We start from the raw sequence: 21,332 nt of genomic DNA, 5'->3' as shown, positions 1-21,332 counted from the left end.
GAACAATAGGTAATAAGTTACATGGATAAGAAAAAACCCCTGTTTGACCAAATTGTCAAAATTTTACCCCCTATAACTCAGAGAGTTCTCGACCGATGTTGTTGAAAAATTGTGTCTGAGTTACTATCCAATAGAGCTAACCTTGGTGCAAATTTCATCCCGATCGGAAGACATCGATTTCAAAAGTTGGTTCACTTGACATGAAATCCCCCATATATCAATATATATCAAAATAATGAGAATTTTTGAAATTTATTTTGAGTTTCTAAACTGTCTTATCACATAATGTTATCAGCATTTGAAACAACCGATTTTATATAGTGAAGCTGTTTGAGAACTCTAAAATATATTACATATTTTTCTGTTCCATTGAGTTTAATAAAAAAAAAAACTGGGATATGCTCATATATCTATAAATACATATTTACGTAAATACTTATTCTCAAAATAATGCATTTTTGATTAATGATATTTAATACTTTCAGTTTTTCTTTTCTGTTACATAACTTTATGAATAAAAGACAATAAAGAATGACTTTACAAGGATTTAAAGTGGGCGATAAAGAAAATTAAATGGTTTTGCATTGTTGTGAACATAATTTTTTGTTAAATTAATAAAATTATACAAATTTTAAGTAGACTTACCCCCATTAACACGAAGCCTGGTTATGCTTTAACTAACAGTTATACTGTCGGTTACAATTATTTTTGTAGGAAAACTGTCAGTATAACTATTAGTTAATACATAACCAGACTTCGTGTTACTGGGGGTTATTGTTAAACAAAATTGTACATTTTAAAATAATTTTTAATGTTAAGAGTCACTGAGGGAACGAGAATACTTAACACTCTTTAGTTAAGGACTTCGGGTCAGTTCATCTATCCCTGTTTCTAGTGGGAAAAACAAAGAGATATCAGTATTGTACTAATCTAAATCGATTATTGGCCAGAGACCTACGCCAAACGGCTGTAATCCGGCTGAGCCGATAAATTTTAAAAGCCGTCGCCGACGAAATTTTTGCGGCTTAAATCGGCTTGAAATTAGCCTCCGTTTCTTATTAAATTTAAAAAATTTTTTGGAATTTCACTTTAAATTTTTAATTTTTTACAATTCTTTTTCTTTAGTCGGCTGACAGCCGGCTTTGAGCCGCCGCTGATATATTTTGGAGTCAGCCGCCGACGCTGTGAAATTTAGTCGGCGCAGGTCTCTGTTATTGACCTCATAAAACATATTTCTATCAACACTACTATCACAGCTTTTGTTGGAATCCAAAATAGATGCTTATAGAATTTTCAAGATTGAAGATTGATGGAATCTGAATCAACAGAACATTATATGCGACTAGAAGATCTTATTTTTGGATTTTATCTATATCTGTACGTTTAAATGAAAGAAAGGATAGCATTCTGAATAATCGGAGATCAATGCCTTTAAATTCAATACCGAGTGAAGTTTGGTGGGCAGTATCTTCGGGATAGAGCGAGTACAGTGTGCGATTTCTAAATTTTGGCCATTGAATAATCTTAGAATAATCATATAAATGTCATGTTTCTTTTACTACTTTGGAAGTTCTGTTGTTTCTGTTGATAATTAAAATGTGTGGTATTCTAATAAATAACCAAATTTCAAAATCAAATAAAATTTCAAATCGCCTTCTAATTAGTTTTTAATACAGTGTGTTGTTGTACTTAATCTAAATGTAGTTATTATCAATAATAATTTAATAGCTACATATTCACTGGCCAGGGTTAATTAAATTGTTGTATTTGTGTATTAAAATGTAATCGCTTGTTTTTAATTCCCTGTAAATATGTAGATTCAGATTCAATACAAAAATGTGAGGTCTGCTAAATTCGCTAAATTGTGTGTGAAGAGTACTCACATCCAAACTCGTACATGAATTTATTTATTATTTAATAATTTATTAATAATATGCAGCATTTTAAATTAAATAAAAAAATAATATTTAATGAATATTTCATAAAACTGATAATCAAATGTGTCAGTTTTATGACAACAAGTATTATACTCGCAGTTATACACATACATACATATAAATTATTACAGAAAAATTGTAATTATAATTTTAATGAAATTTAAATAAATACACAATTAGTGTTATTATGATTTTTAATTATTTATTTACTTTTTTTTCTGTTGTGTTTTGTTCAATGATTTCCAATAAGCAGATTTTTAATTTGGTTTTATTTGCTCAAATGTTTTATTTACCTTTTGACCTCAATAATACGAATATTTGGTATTAAAAATGTGCATGTAAATTTTGTTTATCTACAAAAAGCAAATAGTTTATTATTGTACAATATTAAATTTTAAAATTGAAATGACAAAAATTCATTAATTTTTGAAACAAACAACAGTCCGAAAAAAACTACAAATATAAATAAATGCAAATAAAATGAAATGGATTGCAAAAAAGAGTGAAAACAGAAAAAAAATAAATAAAAAAATACATATTTATATCTACATAAATATTTGTAATATTCACTCTATGTAAATATTTGTAGACGTAGTGAATTTGATAAGTCAATAGAAGAATATTAAAATGCCATAGATTTAAAAACAACAACATACCGAAAAATTACCATCTTACCGAATGTAAGAACTGGAGAGGCATAAATAACACTTCTAAGCATGATCAACAAAGCGAACAGGCGGGAGTTAGAGCACAAAAATCGAGCATATATCACATTAATAGCTTTCGAATCATTATCGAATAATCTGTAGAATATAGATAGCCTTTCTATCTTGTATTTATCCCAGCCTGCCTTTTGAAATGTTCTTGCTTGTAAAGGTGTACCTAATCAATATCATCCAGGAGCTATATAGAAATGCAAACTGTATTCTTCAACGTAGTTTTCGATATCGTAATGAGGGTGGGTCGATTTTTTTCACGAAAAATCGTTTAGACGAAAAATCGTATAGCAAATCATTTGGATCTGCTATTAACAAAAAATCTATCTTTCAAATAATTTTTAATATTGTTGAGGTAACCAACTTTGGGGTCTTTAGTCTATGCCCTCTTTGGTGTTTAAAGCCCAAACTTAAGCTTATCTACACCTCCTCTATAGCCATGGGAAATATGATTAAAATCGGATTATCCGTTTAAAACATACATATAGATTTATTTCCCCACTGTGGAGCATGACAAGAACGGTAAAATAATACAATTATAAACCATTTAATATGTAATGTAATCCCATTTCCGGGAACATTTTAAAAATAATGTAATCCCGGAAATGGGAAAAGTCCGGCAAATTGGGAACCTATGTGCATAAAGGGGCACATCATAACACGAGTATGATTTAAATAACTTTTTCCTTGACCCTCGTATAACTATTGTATTTTAGTTACATGTGTGTTAGTTTGTATGTGAATTATCTGTCAATTCGAGAGTGAATTCATGATATTATATGTATTTTTATTCATTGGAGTACTCATACATATTTGTTCTCGTACTAGTATATTTTAGTTTTATTTTTTGTTTCTACATTTTATTATTATATGTGAACCATTGTTGGATGGCATCGTTCCGCTCCCACTTTAGCTGCCATCAATAGCTGGCCAGAGTGCAGTGGCGACCAGTGTCATTGCCATCGACAAGTGTTACATGCCCGTTAAATATGTATGTTGTGAAAAATCAATGTATGCAAATATGAATGTGAATGTGAATTATAATTAAATAAAAATTGTTTTTAAAATACACGAAGCAGGATTAAAATGCAAACAATTAAAGTTCAATTTATACACAAACATAAACTAATAGATTTCTAGTCATACCAAACAGTTACTGAATATCTAAACAAAGAGAGAGTTCATTTAAAACCACTTAACTGCAGTTAAACTAAATTCTCATAATTGTGAAATGATAAAAATTAAATTTAACGCTTCGCTGATCATTGCGATGGTAGTGATGTAGTCAGTGATTTAGTTAGTCACACCTTTGTATTCTAATTAATTCTATTATTATTATTCTTTAGAAAAAGTCACTAATTACTATGATTTATACATATTTATGAGTGTTTTAGATTTTTATTTAGAGCTTTCTGTTTTGGTTTATTCTATTGGCAAACTTTAAAATTTATATGCTGGATTTTTGCTTAAATTTGAAGGTCAGGTTTTAAATAATATGAAAACTGAAATGATTTTGTGTGGTAAATATGTTTTCAAAGAATTGTGTATTAAATAGGTGTTACTTAGTTAGAATTGTGTTAATAAAAATTAATTAATCGGGTTTTTATAAAGAAATGAAAGTAATAAATGTTAATTGTGATCAATACACTTTAATCAGTGTGAACGCATAGTTAAAAAAAGTCTTCAAAATATTTTGGAAACATGAAGTACCGTGAAGCACCCTTGAGTTCTATGAAGCATCTGTCGTAAAATGAGTAGTTATGTGTGGATAGATGCTTAATTGAGTATACAAATCTACGAATCGCCTCCTGGACCCATAATACCTCTAATTTAGAGTATCCAAAAAACCGAAGAAATTCAAAACCGCGGTTTGGGTTTTAAAAAATTTAAAACCTAATTCTTGAGAAGGTGAGGCAATGTATGTTTTTATTGTATTTTTTCATTGACATTTCTCTCTCCTTCCATTCTATGTATTTATTCTACGTACGTACATTAGAGTGCTCCAAAAAAATAAAATTGCGAATTTTGACGTCCCCCCCTCTAGAATTGTTCTATGTATTGTAGAAACACGTTGTGTAAAATATTAGGATGATAGGATAACGTTAACTGGTGGCGCAACGACGCTGAAGTTTTGAGGTGCATTTACAAGGGGAAAATATGCAATTTTTTCAGTTTTTGTAAAAATTTTGCCATTAAATAATGACTTTTACAATTTAATTTAAAAGAATCGAAATGTGTACGTAATTGTCGTTATAATAAGATATAAAAGACAAAAATTGGTGAAAAAATGTTAAAGTTATTAAAAAATCGCCAGGCCATTAACGTGTCTCAGGCCACTAGAACAAGAAATTTATGAACAAAATTAACATATTTTGAGAAATATTAAAATAAAAGCTTATTTTTACTTAAAATATATCCATATTTACTTGTATATGAGTTTTTGTCCTCGTAGGATACCGTTAACCTATTCGCAGGTATGACCAAAAAAATTAAATTTTTTTAACGGCAGTTTCAAAACTCCAACTTCAAATTTTTAAAAATTTTGTTAAACAAATTTCAGAATTTTTTGATCATCACATGGGGATTTATTGACAACATAATAGGGAATAAAAATGTGGAAAAAGTATGTCAATACCTCCTATAGTTATTCCGTACCTGCGATATAAATTTTGCGATTTTCGAGAAAAACTAATTTTTTGGCCATATTTTGGGGAATGACCAGAATTTCCTTACTGTAATGATTTTTAAGTAAAAGCAATTCAGAATAATATAGTCCAGGTAATTTTAAATATAGTCTGTAAGTTTTACTAAAATCGGAAAACTTTAACCCTTAAATCGTGAAGGTCAAAGGTCAATTTTTTCAATATTTGGAATTTCTCATGGAAAGATAGCGAAATATTATATATTTTTGGGCCGATTTTGATGAAACTTAAGAAAAATATAAAATGAAGTCTAGTATTCACAATAACAGTACAAAAATGGAAATTAACTCTTAAGACTACTTGGGGTCAAAATGAATGTGTTTTTCGTGATTTTAAAAGTTGAGGGTCATTTGAACCCCAAGTGCTATTAAGGGTTAATTTCCATTTTTGTACTGTTATTGTGAATACTAGACTTCATTTTATATTTTTCTTAAGTTTCATCAAAATCGGCCCTAAAATATATAATATTTCGCTATCTTTCCATGAGAAATTCCAAATATTGAAAAAATTGACTTTTGACATTCACGATTTAAGGGTTAAAGTTTTCCGATTTTAGTAAAACTTTCAGACTATATTTAAAATTACCTGGACTATATTATTCTGAATAGCTTTTACTTAAAAATCATTACAGTAAGGAAATTCTGGTCATTCCCCAAAATATGGCCAAAAAATTAGTTTTTCTCGAAAATCGCAAAATTTATATCGCAGGTACGGAATAACTATAGGAGGTATTGACATACTTTTTCCACATTTTTATTCCCTATTATGTTGTCAATAAATCCCCATGTGATGATCAAAAAATTCTGAAATTTGTTTAACAAAATTTTTAAAAATTTGAAGTTGGAGTTTTGAAACTGCCGTTAAAAAAATTTTATTTTTTTGGTCATACCTGCGAATAGGTTAACGGTATCCTACGAGGACAAAAACTCATACAAGTAAATATGGATATATTTTAAGTAAAAATAAGCTTTTATTTTAATATTTCTCAAAATATGTTAATTTTGTTCATAAATTTCTTGTTCTAGTGGCCTGAGACACGTTAATGGCCTGGCGATTTTTTAATAACTTTAACATTTTTTCACCAATTTTTCTCTTTTATATCTTATTATAACGAAAATTACGTACACATTTCGATTCTTTTAAATTAAATTGTAAAAGTCATTATTTAATGGCAAAATTTTTACAAAAACTGAAAAAATTGCATATTTTCCCCTTGTAAATGCACCTCAAAACTTCAGCGTCGTTGCGCCACCAGTTAACGTTATCCTATCATCCTAATATTTTACACAACGTGTTTCTACAATACATAGAACAATTCTAGAGGGGGGGACGGCCTGTACCTAGAAAGTTTTTTTCGTCCATACAATCTTGGAGCACTCTAACGTACATACATATGTCATTTGGGTATTTAAAAGAACTTCGAATTATTGGTGTATGACTTAAAAATGCGGGGTTTTTTATATCCTTTAACTTCGTGATAAGGGTATATATAAGTTTGTCATTCCGTTTGTAATTTCCACAATATAATTTTCCGACCCTATAAAGTATATATATTCTGGATCCTTATAGATAGCGGAGTCGATTAAGCCATGTCCGTCTGTCTGTCTGTTGAAATCAATTTTCTGAAGACCCCAGATATCTTCGGGATCCAAATCTTCAATAATTCTGTCAGACATGCTTTCGAGAAGTTTCCTATTTAAAATCAGCGAAATCGGTCCACAAATGGCTGAGATATGGGGAAAACACCAGGACAACCTCGATTTTTGACCAATTTTTTTATTACTAAGTCATTAATATAAACAATATGGATATCTAATGATAGATATTTTAAAGACCTTTGCAACGACGTATATAGGACGATAGTAAGTTGGACCTACAATGGGTCAAAATCGGAAAAAATATTTTCTAACCCGAAATTTAAAAAAAAAAATTCACGTACGATCATCTCATATGCTTCGGGTTATCGTAGTGTAACCATTTTTCATCTCAAGTAATGATTCGGTGCAAAAATCATTTTCTTTTATAGCGTTTAAGCGTCAAGTCAGATATGAAAAATCGAATTCTGCTGCTCGCAAATGTTTTGAAATTGCTGCTTGAGTAGCTCTCAATTATTTTGCCAGCTCTTGTTGAGTTTTACAACCATCTTCATGGAGTAATGTCACCAATTCTTGGTCTTTAAACTTTTTTTGGCTGGCCTGGGCGTTCTTTGTCTTCCGTTTCAAAATCACCACTTCTGAACCGCACAAACCATCTTAAAACTGATAGAACACAAAAAGTGACGCTGAAGTACACCAATTGCTCACTATAGCTTATGGTGAACTTCAGCGTCACTTTTTTTTTCAAATTAAAGAAGTAAAGCAAAACTTTTCCGCAATGTTATTAAAAACTTTGTAAATCCCGCATTTTTAAGTCATACACCCAATAATATTGGGATCGTTTAAAATTTTGGAGCTTCGTGAACCCGCCTCCGAATATTCTCTAAAGTCCAAATACAAAGCATTTGGACAATTATAAGAAGTTTTATTAAAATCAGAGTATCTGCTTAGAAGTTACAGGTTTATTTTAAATTTTTTCCCACTGTGCAACGGTAATCGATCTTAATTATTGCACTAGCGAAAATATAGTGGCAAAAAGGTATCAAATGTTTTAATAATATGATGATTTTCGAGTGCCTCACTTAACCTTGATACTGTTATTTAGTTTAAATTAATTAAGGGTACTCATTTAAACGCTTAAGTTTCCCATTTGTGCAAATGGGCAAATTTGCGCGACATGTTTCATGAACCCACCTTTTCAATTTTGTGCAAGTTTATACAGAAAATTTATATTTGTCAAATAAAAATACATAAATTCAACAAAAGCTTTAATAATTTTTTTTCAAATTGTATAAATTTTAATTTTAAAATGTTGAATGAAAGTTAAATCTTTGGAACAAACGGTGGTATACATAGTTTGGAGGACTTTGTTTATGTTCTAGCTGTTGGTTAATGTTTTCATACACAATGTCATTTAATACAATCATTCTGTTCCAAAGTTACACAATTTTCACATGCACAAAATTTTTATATTTTATTTGATTTTTATTTCTTATAAATAAAAGTAAACAAAAGCAGCTGATTCATCAAATGCACAATAAATTCAAGTTTGCGAGTCTAAATTGTCGCGCAAACTTATCGGAGTTGTGCAAACGAATTTCCATACATTTTTTGACATTTCATTTGCGAGAGTGTAAAAATGCACAGATTGCACAGTTTGCGAGGCTTTTAAGCGTTTACATGAGGACCCTTATTATTTTAACTTAAACAGAAAATTGTAAGTGTTTGTGAACTGTTAACAATCTCACATTGATCATGACAATGTCATGGAATTTTTACGATCATAATACATGCGACAATTGTTAACAGAATAAATGTGACTTTTATCAATCTATATCGAGTCATCATTACAAGCACGTTACATTAATTAATTAATTAAATAAAGAAATATCCGGTTGCGGAAAATTAAATTTTTATTTTTTTTAATCTCTAGAATTTTTTAAATGTCACAGAATGTGTTTGTGAGGTGAATTAAATGAATTTTCAATGTTTGGGATCTATTTTTTTAAATACATTTAATAATTTAGAGATCATTGAACAAATTTCACAAACTTTATTGGTTTTAATTAAATAAACAGAGATTAATTAAGTTGATTGTGGTTAGAAAAACAATTTTGTAAAATGTTTTTTTGTACGTAGATACATACGAATAGTTTTTATGTAAATTTAATTATTATGTATAACAAATGCTGTAAACACTGCAATGATTCGTTATAAAAAAAACCATAAATATGTTAATTGAATTGTTAGTTAACAAATAAATTATTTCCAATTAATGCATTTTCCTTATTACTCTTGATTATAAACAAAGCCAGTTGATTAAATGTTTTCTTGACATAAGTATTTTGAATTAGACTTCCTAGTCTTTATATGTAAATAATTTTACTTAATTCTCATCATTATTAATTCTTTACAGGTTTTATTATCCTCTATAATATAAAACAGATAAATATTATAAATTCTTAAAAACGATTTAAACAAATTTAAAATTTTCTTAAAGAATATCCTCACGAACTAAATAACTAACTATAATTCTCATTTGTAGCCCCTTTTCATTAACGTTTTTCAATATCAAATTCACCTTTCTTTCGTCACTTTGAAATTTATTAAAATTCTTAATAAGCCGCCACATTGTTTTCTAAATTATTAATTCATGTCATACCTTTAAAGTTGTACATAGAAAATGTAAATATTAAATGAGCCTATAGTTTTTTCTCTTAAAGTATGTTTATGTATTTATTTTTAATTTATGTAAAATATTTTGTTAAAAATTCAATTGACATACATATTTTTAAGCACAGAATTATAGATTGACAGAGTTTTAGATTAAAACAAGGCAGAGTGCTACAATCGGCTGTAACGAATCTTATGTTTGCTTCGCCTTAAAATAAATCAAGGCAGGTAAAAAATTGGCTAATATCTCCATAATTTGAGCACCGAAATTGACCTATTGTCGACCCAAAGTTATATATCGTTTTAAGGATCTTCGGACGACCTTTCATTTGATATCTATCCGCTATTTATAAGGATTTTGAATATACATGTATACTAGGGTGGCCCTTAATAAACTAAAGTTGGATTTTGGCCATTCTCACCCCCAGTTTTGAACATTAGTAAAAAAATCATCCTGAAAAAATGTTAGGTAAATCGGTTGGGGTTAAGACGTGCCGCAAGCCCTCTGAAGTTTTGAGATGCATTTACAAGGGGAAAAATGAATTTTTTTCAGTTTTTGTAAAAATTTTGCCATTAAAAAATTACTTTTGCAATGTAATTTAAAAGAATAGAAATGTGTACGTAATTGTCGTTCTAATGAGACATGAAAAACGGAAATTGATCAAAAAATGTTAAAGTTATTAAAAATTCGCCAGGACATTAACGTGTCTCAGGCAACTAGAACAAGAAATGTAGGAACAAAATTAACATATTTTGATAAATATTAAAATAAAAACTAATTATACCCTACACCACCATAGTGGGGAGGGTATTATGCGTTTGTGCAGATGTTTGTAACGCCCAAAAATATTAGTCTAACACCCACCTTAAAGTATACCGATCGACTTAGAATCACTTTTTGAGTCGATTAAACGATGTCCGTGCGTCTGTTCGGCTGGTTGGCTGTCCATGTAAACCTTGTGCGCAGAGTACAGGTCGCAATTTTGAAGATATTTCGATCAAATTTGGTACATATTATTTTTTCGGCCCAAGGACCAAGCCTATTGAAACTGGCTGAAATCGGTACATTATTTCACCTAGCCCCCATACAAATGTCCTTCCGAAATTGGACTTTATCGTTCATAAATGTTTAATTTATAAATGTATCTCCACAAATTACGCTCCAAATAAGTTTTATATATACAAAATTCATGTCACCAAATTTTGTTACGATCGGTCCAGAATTAGTCATAGCTCCCATATAGACCCGCTTCCGAAAATCACTTTGACGTGCATAAATCGCTTAAAAATGTTGGTATACTCACAAAATTCAACATAGTAAACTTTCATATAGACACAAATCAGACGACCTAATTTCATGGTGATCGGTCCATAATTGGTCATAGCCCCCATATAAGGCCCACTTCCGAAAATCACTCAAAAATATAAATTATTGAAATTTTGAAAGAAAAATGTTTTTGCTCTTTTACTTAGTGTAGGGTATTATATGGTCGGGCTTGACCGACTTACTTGTTTTTACTTTAAATATATCTATATTTACTTGTATATGAGTTTTTGTCTTCGTAGGATACCGTTAACCTAAATTAAAATTTTTTAACGGCAGTTCCAAAACTTCAAAATTTTTAAAAAATTTGTTAAACAAATTTCAGAATTTTTTGATCATCTCGTTGGGATTTATTTAGAACATAATAGGGAATAAAAATATGAAGAAACTATGAAAATATCTCCGATAGTTTTTCCGTGCCTACGGTTTAACTTTTGAAATTTTCGAGAAAAACAAATTATTTGGCAATATTTTGGCTAATGTAAAGTAAAACTTATTCAGAATAGTATAGTCCTAAATATACTCAGAAAGTTTTACTAAAATTGGAGGTCTTGAAGGTCAAAGGTCAATTTTTTCTATATTAGGAATTTCTAAATTCTAAATAAAGATAGCGAAATGTTATTTATTTTTGGGCCGATTTTGATGAAACTTAAGAAAAATATAACATGAATTCTATTATTTATAATAACAGAGCAAAAATGGAAATCAACCCTTAATACCACTTGGGGTTAAAATGGCACTCAAATTTTAAAATCACCAAATAAGATTTCGCTATCTTTAAATTAGAAATTCCAAATATTGAAAAATTTTGCCTTTGATTGTATGTCTTGAGTTAGAAAACATTTATTTTGATATATATCCCACTCGAATCCCACTACGAGACCAAAAAGCTCATAAAGGAATAGAGCTAAGCTTTCTTTTGAGTAAAAAAAAATTATAAAAAATGTGCCCCTTTTGGAAAAAAAGTGAAAAAAGTTTTTGATTTTGCCCAAAAAATCTAAAATTTTGAAAAAACATTTATTTTGATATATAAGCGACTAAAACCCTCTTAATTCTTTCTTTTGAGCGAAAAAAAATTTTAAAAAGGCCTCCTTTTTGAAAAGAAGTTAGATTTTGCAAAAAAATTTCAAAAATTGTATATTTTGAGGTACAAAATATTTATTTTGATAGATATCGAACTCGCATCCCACTAAGCGACCAAAAAGGTCTTCAAGGAAAATATCTAAGCTTTCTTTTAGGAAAAAAGGCCCATTTTGAAAAAAAAGTTTTTGATTTCGGAAAAAAAAATATTAAATTTTTTTTATTTTTTTTTTTTAAATATTTTTTTTTCGAAATATTGAAGAAAGATCTATCTAAACTATTTGGGACACATTTTGCTAAGAACAATAGGTAATAAGTTTCATGGATGAGAAAAAACACATGTTTGGCCAAAATTTCAAATTTTGACACCCAATAACTCAGAGAGTTCTTGACCGATCTTGTTGAAAAATTGTATCTGAATTACTATCTAACCTTGGTGCAGATTTCATCCCGATCGGAAGACATCGATTTTAAAAATCGGTTCACTTGACATGAAATCCCCCATATATGTATTTATAATTAATTGCTTTCTTTGCTGTTAAGGTTCAATATGATCGCTCATAATTAATTGATTCAAATGATAATGAAATACATACATACATACCTTGTTTAGTAGTAGTTTATGTCGCGTTAACGAAATCTGTAAAAAAAAAATATTTTGAAATTAAAATGGCGTAATTTTGAATATATAATTTATAATACAATTTTAATTCTAACGCCCATATGCATAAACAGTTTTTAAATTTATCCAAGGTTTATAAAATTTAAAAATTGTTCATGCATATGGGGGTAAATCTTTAGTTGTAAAATTTTAAGAAACACTAGATACTAATTATTTTAGATCAGTTCTCCTTCGACTAGTTTGGAATTTAAAGGCTGTAATTAGCAATAAGCAGCCGTCCAAGGGCTCTGATGTAGAATATTAAAAATTATAGGCAATTGTTTAAAACATACTAGTGCCGTGACTCATGACATATCACTTAACTTGTTTAATTGTGCCAAAAAAGTAAACAATTTACAATAAATTAAACTAAAAAAAATTAATAAATAATTTTTATTTAATTTTGTGACCAGTTTAGCATCTGTTTCGTGAAAGAGCCTGAAATGAAAGGCGACCTCGTTTCAGTATTTTTCTTTTTTACATAAATTTCATTTGCAATCATTTGGCACTCTCAAGCCCTGTTTCACAACTAAAATTCCCCACTAACCGCCAGAGCCGCTCACAAAATAAATCACATAATAATGCAATTTTCGAATAAATATTTATTGCTGTTGTAAAAATATACGAATTGCATTACAACACCTTTATAAATACATATGAAGTTGTTTATTTTGTGAAGACTAAAAACCCGTTTTTTTGCCTTTTTATGCAGACACCAATTCATTCACCCATTCCAGCATGTTCTGTTGTAATGCAATCGTCATTTAACTGCAACAACAAAACTATGCGGAGGAAAAGTAAAGAGGGAGATTCAAAAAAAAGAGAAGAAAAAAAAACGTCACAACATTTCAAATTATTTGTAGACTTTATTCCATTTTGAATACTTTCACTTTCTTTCATTTCTTTTTGTAGTTTTTAATGTTTTTTTTCATTTTCTTAGCCAAAGCCATTTGTTGAGGCGTGATCATACTAATTGATATAAAATTTATTTATTTATATGTTAAAAAGTTTATTTTTTTATTATTATTATTGTTGTTATTATTATTATTTATAATAATAAAAACCAATTTATATTTGTATTGTATGTCCAGAGAGTTTGAAGGTAAACAAACACTTTTGGTCTATGAGATTTAAATGGTAACGATTTGTTTTTTTAATTTCATTGTTACGAGGGCAAGTTGGAAAGTTATTTTAAAGCAAAAGAAACTATATTTGTATAAGGTTATGTTTAAAATCTTATTCCTGCTGTAATTTTATATAGTTTCTCAGAGTTTATGTTCAAAATTTGTTTAACACTTCTTCTAATTTAGAAACTATGATTAAAGCTGATTTGCATAGCCTGAACAACATGACAAATTGCAATTCAAGGATTTTGTGACACTATTTCTGAAACTTTTTGGATGCCATTATAAACAATCGATAATTTGTTCGCTTTTGCTTCGCAAATTACGTAGCGAAGTTTGATTTAATCATCCTAATGCTCAAATTAATCTTGAAAGAATAATTCTTTCAATATTAAAGGAGCGATTTTTTGTCAGATTTTTGTCACGATTAATTCTCGATAATTTTCCGAAACATAAACTCGTGAAACTGTAGAGAATTTTTAAAAATTGATATCGTTCTCGAACTTCGAAAATAAAGGTTTTGCCGCAAAAGCGAATATTTCTCGAACAAAAACTATTAGCAAAATTATCGAGAATTTCTTAAAATATGAATGTTTACAATATCGAATATTTTCTAGATAATTTTCCAAAACATTAATTCTACAAATTGTAGAGATTTTTTAAAATAACTAACATTTTTAACAAATCCCGATCGATATTGCTAATGATTCGTTAATGATATCGTTCTCGAACCTTCGAAAATGAAAGTTTTGCTACTACAACCTGAGAGGCCAGTGAACAATTTTAAAAAAGTTTCGAACGTCAGTTTAGCAGTACATACTTTTTATAGAAAATATTTAGTACACAAAAAAATCTTTATTTTCTATAAAGGATTTTCAGGTTAACACTATTTTTTATAGAAAATCGTCAGTATAACAGTATTCTCTATAGAAAATTTTCAGTATAACAGTAGTTTCTATAGAAAATATTCAATATAACTGTTGTTCTTATAGAAAATATTCAATATAACACTATTTTCTATAGAAAGTCTTCAGAATAACTGTATTTTCTATAGCAAATCTTCAGTATAACAGTATTTTCTATAGAAATGTTCAGTATAAAAGTATTTTCTTTTCAATAACGATACATTTTATAGAAAATCTTCAATATAACACTATTTTTAATAGAAAGTCTTCAGAATAACAGTATTTGATATAGAAAAACTTCAGTTTAGCACTACTTTGTAGAGAAAATATTTAGTACAAATAAAATCTTGTGTACAACAATATTTTCTATAGAAAATCTTCAGTATAACAGTATTTTCTATAAATGTTTTGCAATATAAAACTATTTTCTATAGAAAATCGTCAGTATAACAGTAGTTTCTATAGCAAATCTTTAAAATAACAGTACTTTTTATAGAAAATCTTCAGTGTAACAGTATTTTCTATAAACGTTTTCAGTATAAAAGCATTTTCTATAGAAAATCTTCAGAATAACGATACTTTTTATAGAAAATCTTCAATATAACAATAGTTTCTATTGAAAATATTCAATATAACACTATCTTTTATAAGAAGTCTTCAGAATAACAGTATTTGATATAGAAAATCTACAGTTTAGCATTACTTTCTACAGAAAATAATTAGTAGAAATAAAATCATGTGTACAACAGTATTTTCTATAGAATCAGAAAATTATAAAAGTATAACAGTATTTTCTATAAATAAATCTCAGTATAACACAATTTTCTATAAAAAATCCTCAGTATAACAGTATTTGCTCTAGAAAATATTGAGTATAACAGTAGTTTCTATAGCAAATCTTCAGAATAGCAGTAGTTTTTTTTTAGAAAATCTTCAGTGTAACAGCATCTTGTATAGCAAATCTTCAGTATAACAGTATTTTCTATAGGAAGTCTTCAGAATAACAGTATTTTCTATAGCAGATCTTCAGTATAACAGTATTTTCTGTTGAAATTTTCAATTCAACACTATTTTCTAAAAAATCGTCAGTATAACAGTATTTGCTATAGATAATCTTGAGTATAACAGTAGTTTCTATAGCAAATTTTCAGTAAAGCAGTACTTTTTTTAGAAAATCTTCAGATTAACAGCATTTTATATAGAAAATCTTCAGATTAACAGCATTTTCTATAGAATATCTTCAGTATAAAATTTGTTTTCTGTAGAAAATCTTCAGATTAACAGCATTTTATATAGAAAATCTTCAGTATAACAAAATTTTCTACAGAAAATCGTCAGATTAACAGCACATTCCATACAAAATCTTTTGTATAACAGTATTACTATGGAAAATCTTCAGAATAACAGTATTTTCTAAAGAAATTTTCATTATAACACTATTTGATATAGAAAATCCTGTGTATAAGAGTATTTGATTAAGAAATTAAATGAGAACTCTTTGAGAAAAAAACCAGTCATATTTTTCTAAAATGTTGGACTACTAACGTATGATTACCTTAGATTTTCGAAATACATTTCAGAACGGTCTCGTATTTTGAATCAACATTGTATGTATTTAAAATATATTAAATTTATACTAAAAAACCACTCAATCTTCATCCAAAAATATATGAGTAATAGTCATAAATAAATTGTTCCATAATCTGTAGGTGCTAAATGGTGTGAATAAAATAAAGTAGAAGTATAGACCAGATATATGAGTTATAAAAAAAAGAAAATAACGTAAAAAGTTAAAAACTACGTAACTCTTTAATCTTATTTAAGGTAGGACCGGTATTTTACTTATATGCAAACACAGTAAAGCTGTTTAGATATATTTGTAACGAAAAATGTTAATATTGAAGATTAATTAACATAAAATCTTAAAAAAGCTTTAGAGTAAAGAAAATTTTGTTAAAAGAAATAATGAATGGAATGAAATGAAATGGAAAGTGCGTTGGGATTAAAAAAGTTAAAACCAGTTTTTGTTGGTTTAAGGGTCAGTTACATAGAGTGTGTTTACGGTTGATCTGTAAAACCTATTTGATGAAAATGTAAACTCAAATAAGTCACACATATCATATTACATTCAGTGAATGTTTATTTACAAACTTGTGAAAAGAAGTTATGTAAACTAAATTTATCTTAAGCTGCATTAAATATCAATGTTTTGTGAAATTTTATTTTAGCTAAAAATAATCTATAAACATACATTTCAGAGAGGATTTCATTCTTGAATTTAAAGGCAATAATATTGAAATAAGCTAAATAAACTGTGATTTTTATTTTTAGATCAACAACCTTTAATATCTGTAAAAACTGTACAGTAAATAACCATTTCTCCTATATGTCCTCCAGGCATTGAAAACTTGATGCGATCGTACTCTTTTGGATACTATTTCATATTGAAAAGTACTGTACTACTTCTACTACAAATTCCATATTTTCAAACTATTTTCAGTAGTTTATGTAACATGACTGATTTACAAATTCCTTCAGAATGACTGCAGAAGAATAGCTAAAGTATTTTCTATAGACAAACACATGTATAACAGTGTTTTATAAATCTTGTGGATAACAGTATATAATAAACAAAATTTTCAGTATAATGGCATTTTCCATAAAAAATCTTCAGTATAAAAGTATTTTATATTGTAAATCATCAGTATAACAGTATTTTCTATTGTATAACAGTATTTTCTATAGTAAATGATCAGTATAACAGTATTTTCTATAGAAATTTTCAGTATAATTAAAGTTTCTATAAGAAATAACAGTAATTTCAACAGAAAATCTTCCCTATTACAGGATCCAGTAACAGTTTTAAATAAAGAAAATCTTCGGTATAACATTTTCCTATAGAAAATCTTCTGAAATGCTATTTTCCATAGAAAAATTGTGTATAACAGAATTTTCTCCAGAATTATTCAGTAATCACAATTTTCTATAGAAAATATTCAATAGAAAATTTTGAGTATAAAAGTTTTTTCTTTAAAACAAACTCAGTATAACAGTACTTTTTATAGAAAATCTTAAGCAGAACTCTATTTTCTATAGAAAAGTTTCGTTATGACACAATATTTTCTATGGAAAATCTTTAGTATAATAGTATTTTTTATAGCAAATCTTTAGAATAACAGTATTATTTGTATAATAGTATTTTCTATTGAAATTTTGAATATAAAACTATTTTCTATTGAAAATCTTATATAGAAATCTTTCAGTGTTTGTAAAATACTATTTTCTATAAAACAATGTTTAGTATGACATTTTCTATTGAACTTTTTCTATTGAAAAAGTTTGGTATAAAAATCTTAAAAAAAAAAATTATACTTTAAAATACAAATTTTAAATATTTTTAGGTAAACAAAATTAAATTTATTCCAATTTTTTAAAAACATTTTTTTTAGTTTATTAGTGAAAAACAAGTAAGAGAGCTATTTTCGGCTGTGCCGAATCTTCACCAAATTATACTTCAAAATAAAATATTTAAATATTTTTAGGTGAACAAAATTTTTTTTTTCAGTTTTTTCATTTTTTGAAAAAAAAATTTTTCTAATTGTTTTTTTTAAATTTTAAAAAAAATGTTTTGTTTTTTAAATTTTTTTTTTTGGTGAATAAAAATTCGGGTTAAAAAATACTTTTTCCGATTTTGAACCATTGTAGGTCCAACTTACTATGGTCTTATATAAGTCGTTGCAAAGGTCTTTGAAATATCTATGATTAGATATCCATATTGTCTATATTAATGACTTAAGGTAGGGTCACACATGGCAAATATTTGACGAAAAAGATGTAACCGCTAAATGAAATATATTGAAATTCTTTTATTTATTGTCAAAAACTCCTTTTACTTAAGACAGTTCAAAACAAATATTTAGTTTTATTTTATTTGATGCTGTTTGATCTTACAAAACACTTGTAAGTGCAAACACGTCAAACAAATTTGTGCTAAAAAAAAGTGGTTACGCTTTTTTGAGTAAATATTTGTCATGTGTGACCTTTAGTAATTCAGATATAGGTCAAAAATCGAGGTTGTCCTGGTTTTTTTCTCATATCTCAGCCATTTGTGGACCGATTTTGCTGATTTTAAATAGCAAACTTCTTGAAAGCATGTCGGACAGAATTATTTAAGATTGGGATCCCGAACATATCAGGGGTCTTCAGAAAATTAATTTCAACAGACAGACAGAATGATAAACTTATTTACAGACAGACAGACGGACATGGCTTAATCGACTCCGCTATATATAAAGATCCAGAATATACATATATACTTTATAGGGTCGGAAATGAAAAATGTAGGAATAACAAACGGAATGATAAACTTATATACCCTTCTCAAGAAGGTGAAGGGTATTCATGACAAAAACATTTTTTTGGTGAGAAAAAATTCGTGTTAAAAAATATTTTTCCCGATTTTGACCCATTGTAGGTAGCCTTATAAATATCACTGCAATGGACTTTGAAATATCTATCATTAAATATCCATATTGTCTATATTATTGACTTAGTAATCCAGATATAGATAAAAAATAGGCCAAAAATCGAGATTGTCCCGGTTTTTTCTTTATATCTCAGCCATTTGTGGGCCGATTTTCCCGATTTTAAATAGCAACCGAGCCGGGAGATTTCCCGGTCAACAAAGTTTTTGAAAAATGTAGAAATTACAAACGGAATGATAATCTTATTTATAATATAAACAGTATTTTTTATAGGCGTTTTCAACAATATACTATGCTAATTTGATGCCATCAGCGCAAGAGTGGTGTAACCCAATTTTTTTTTTTGGTTTCTGTTCTGGTGTTACATACAGTCGTTACATTACCAATATCAATACAAAAGTTAGGTAAGCTACCTTTTTGTATTTAAACAAGTAAGGGAGCGATATTCGGCTGTGCCGAATCTTATATACCCTTCACCAAATTATACTTTAAAATAAAAATTTTAAATATTTTTAAGTAAACAAAATTTATTTTTTTTCCAGTTGTTTTTCGAAATTGTTTTTTATTTTTAATTTTAAAAAACAAAAAATTTTTTAGTTTTTAAATTTTTTGTAAAAAAAAATTTTGGTGAAAAAAAAATTCGAGTTAAAAAATATTTTTTCCGATTTTGACCCATTGTAGGTCCAACTTACTATGGTCTTATATACGTCGTTGCACAGGTCTTTGACAAACGGAATGACAAACTTATGTATACCCTTGCCACTCATGGTGAAGGGTATAAAAACAGATAGAGCTGAAAAAATCGTTTTTGCACAGAGCATAATATAACAAAGTAATGTAGCAAAAGTGGTGTAAATAAATAGTTTGGGGTTACACCACTTTTGCACTGATAGCCTCTTATAAAAATATAAATTTTAAATTTTAGTTCTAAATATTTTCATATTATTTTGGTGCCTAGCAAAAATTTCATTTTCCATATCTGATGTCAACGTAAAGTTGACAAGCCAAACTTCTTTTCTTTTAAATGTTGTATATGAGTTTTGCTTTAATATTTATTTAACAATATTTAATAATCTATTATTTACCCAAGTAATAGCTCAAGACCTTTTTCCCTTATCCAAATGTTCTTTCTCCTATTATGAAATTTGACACAAGTTCAATATTTGTTTTGTTCATTTTTTTTTTTACTTGTATTGCAAATATATTTGCCGTATTTATTGACATGTGACAATTTGTTACTTTTAGCATTCCACAAAGTGTACAAAATAGATAAATAGTAAAGAGAGAGAGACAGACAGACAGAAAAGGAGGAAGAAGAAAAACAAAAATAATAGTTCTAAATAGTTTGCAAAGTTGTTGATGAAAACAAACACTGTAAATACAAGATATCGAATTGATATCAACTTACAAAGTAAATTTTTCAAAAAGATATTTGTTAAATAACAAAGTTTTCTTCAATATTTTAAAATTAGTTATTTTATATACACACAGACACACACATCCATACAAAGGATGTACTACACTAATATTTATCTTATTTGTTAAATTTTGGTTTGTTATTGTTGTGTTTCACTTTGTTTTGTTTACATGTTGCCACCTCTCTTTGGCTCTTGTGAATCATTTCTCTTGTTTGTTGTTGTTATTGCTGTTTTGGTTTTATACAGTGCAGCCAGATGAAATGTGAAATTTATCCAATTTTTGGGGATATTAAATGTTTAGATAGTTTTGATTTTGATTTTATACTATTTATTCATATTTCGAGTTAACAAATTGTATTTTTTAAAACAAAATACTTAATGTTCATCTCATGTTTTTCAAGTTTCAGAGATTTTTGATGCGAAAACAATAAAATATTGTTAAAAAGTATAAAAAGCAGGCATTGTAAATATAAAAAGTTCGAACATTTTTTTATTTTTTAAAAAGAATTCATGTTTTTATTAGAAATAATAATAAAATTTTTGGGGTTGAAATTGGGGATTTCTTGGGAACATGAGGTAAAATTTGTCTTGCAACCCTGGTTTTATAGTTGTTATTATTTACTTACTTTAAGACAGAGTTTGGTTGTGTATATTTGTGGTTTTGGGTTGTAATTTGCAATATTTAAACATGATGTTGTACACTTTGTAAGACA

The 21,332-nt window shown here is 27.9% G+C and overlaps 1 protein-coding gene across 3 annotated transcripts in view; it reads right to left on the bottom strand.

Moving 5' to 3' along the window:
• The window catches only part of LOC135959565 (sphingomyelin phosphodiesterase), a 71,745-nt gene that overhangs the window by 19,324 nt on the left and 31,089 nt on the right, over positions 1–21,332 (bottom strand). For all 3 annotated transcript variants that reach the window (XM_065510504.1, XM_065510503.1, XM_065510505.1), the window contains exon 2: positions 12,632–12,667. The gene's annotated coding sequence lies outside the window, so the exon portion shown is untranslated. The remainder of the gene's footprint in view (positions 1–12,631; positions 12,668–21,332) is intronic.

Source organism: Calliphora vicina, chromosome 5 (assembly GCF_958450345.1).
Source record: "Calliphora vicina chromosome 5, idCalVici1.1, whole genome shotgun sequence".
NCBI lineage: Eukaryota > Metazoa > Arthropoda > Insecta > Diptera > Calliphoridae > Calliphora > Calliphora vicina.
Note: the sequence above shows the minus strand (reverse complement) of the source record. Positions and strands in the feature narration are given on the sequence as shown.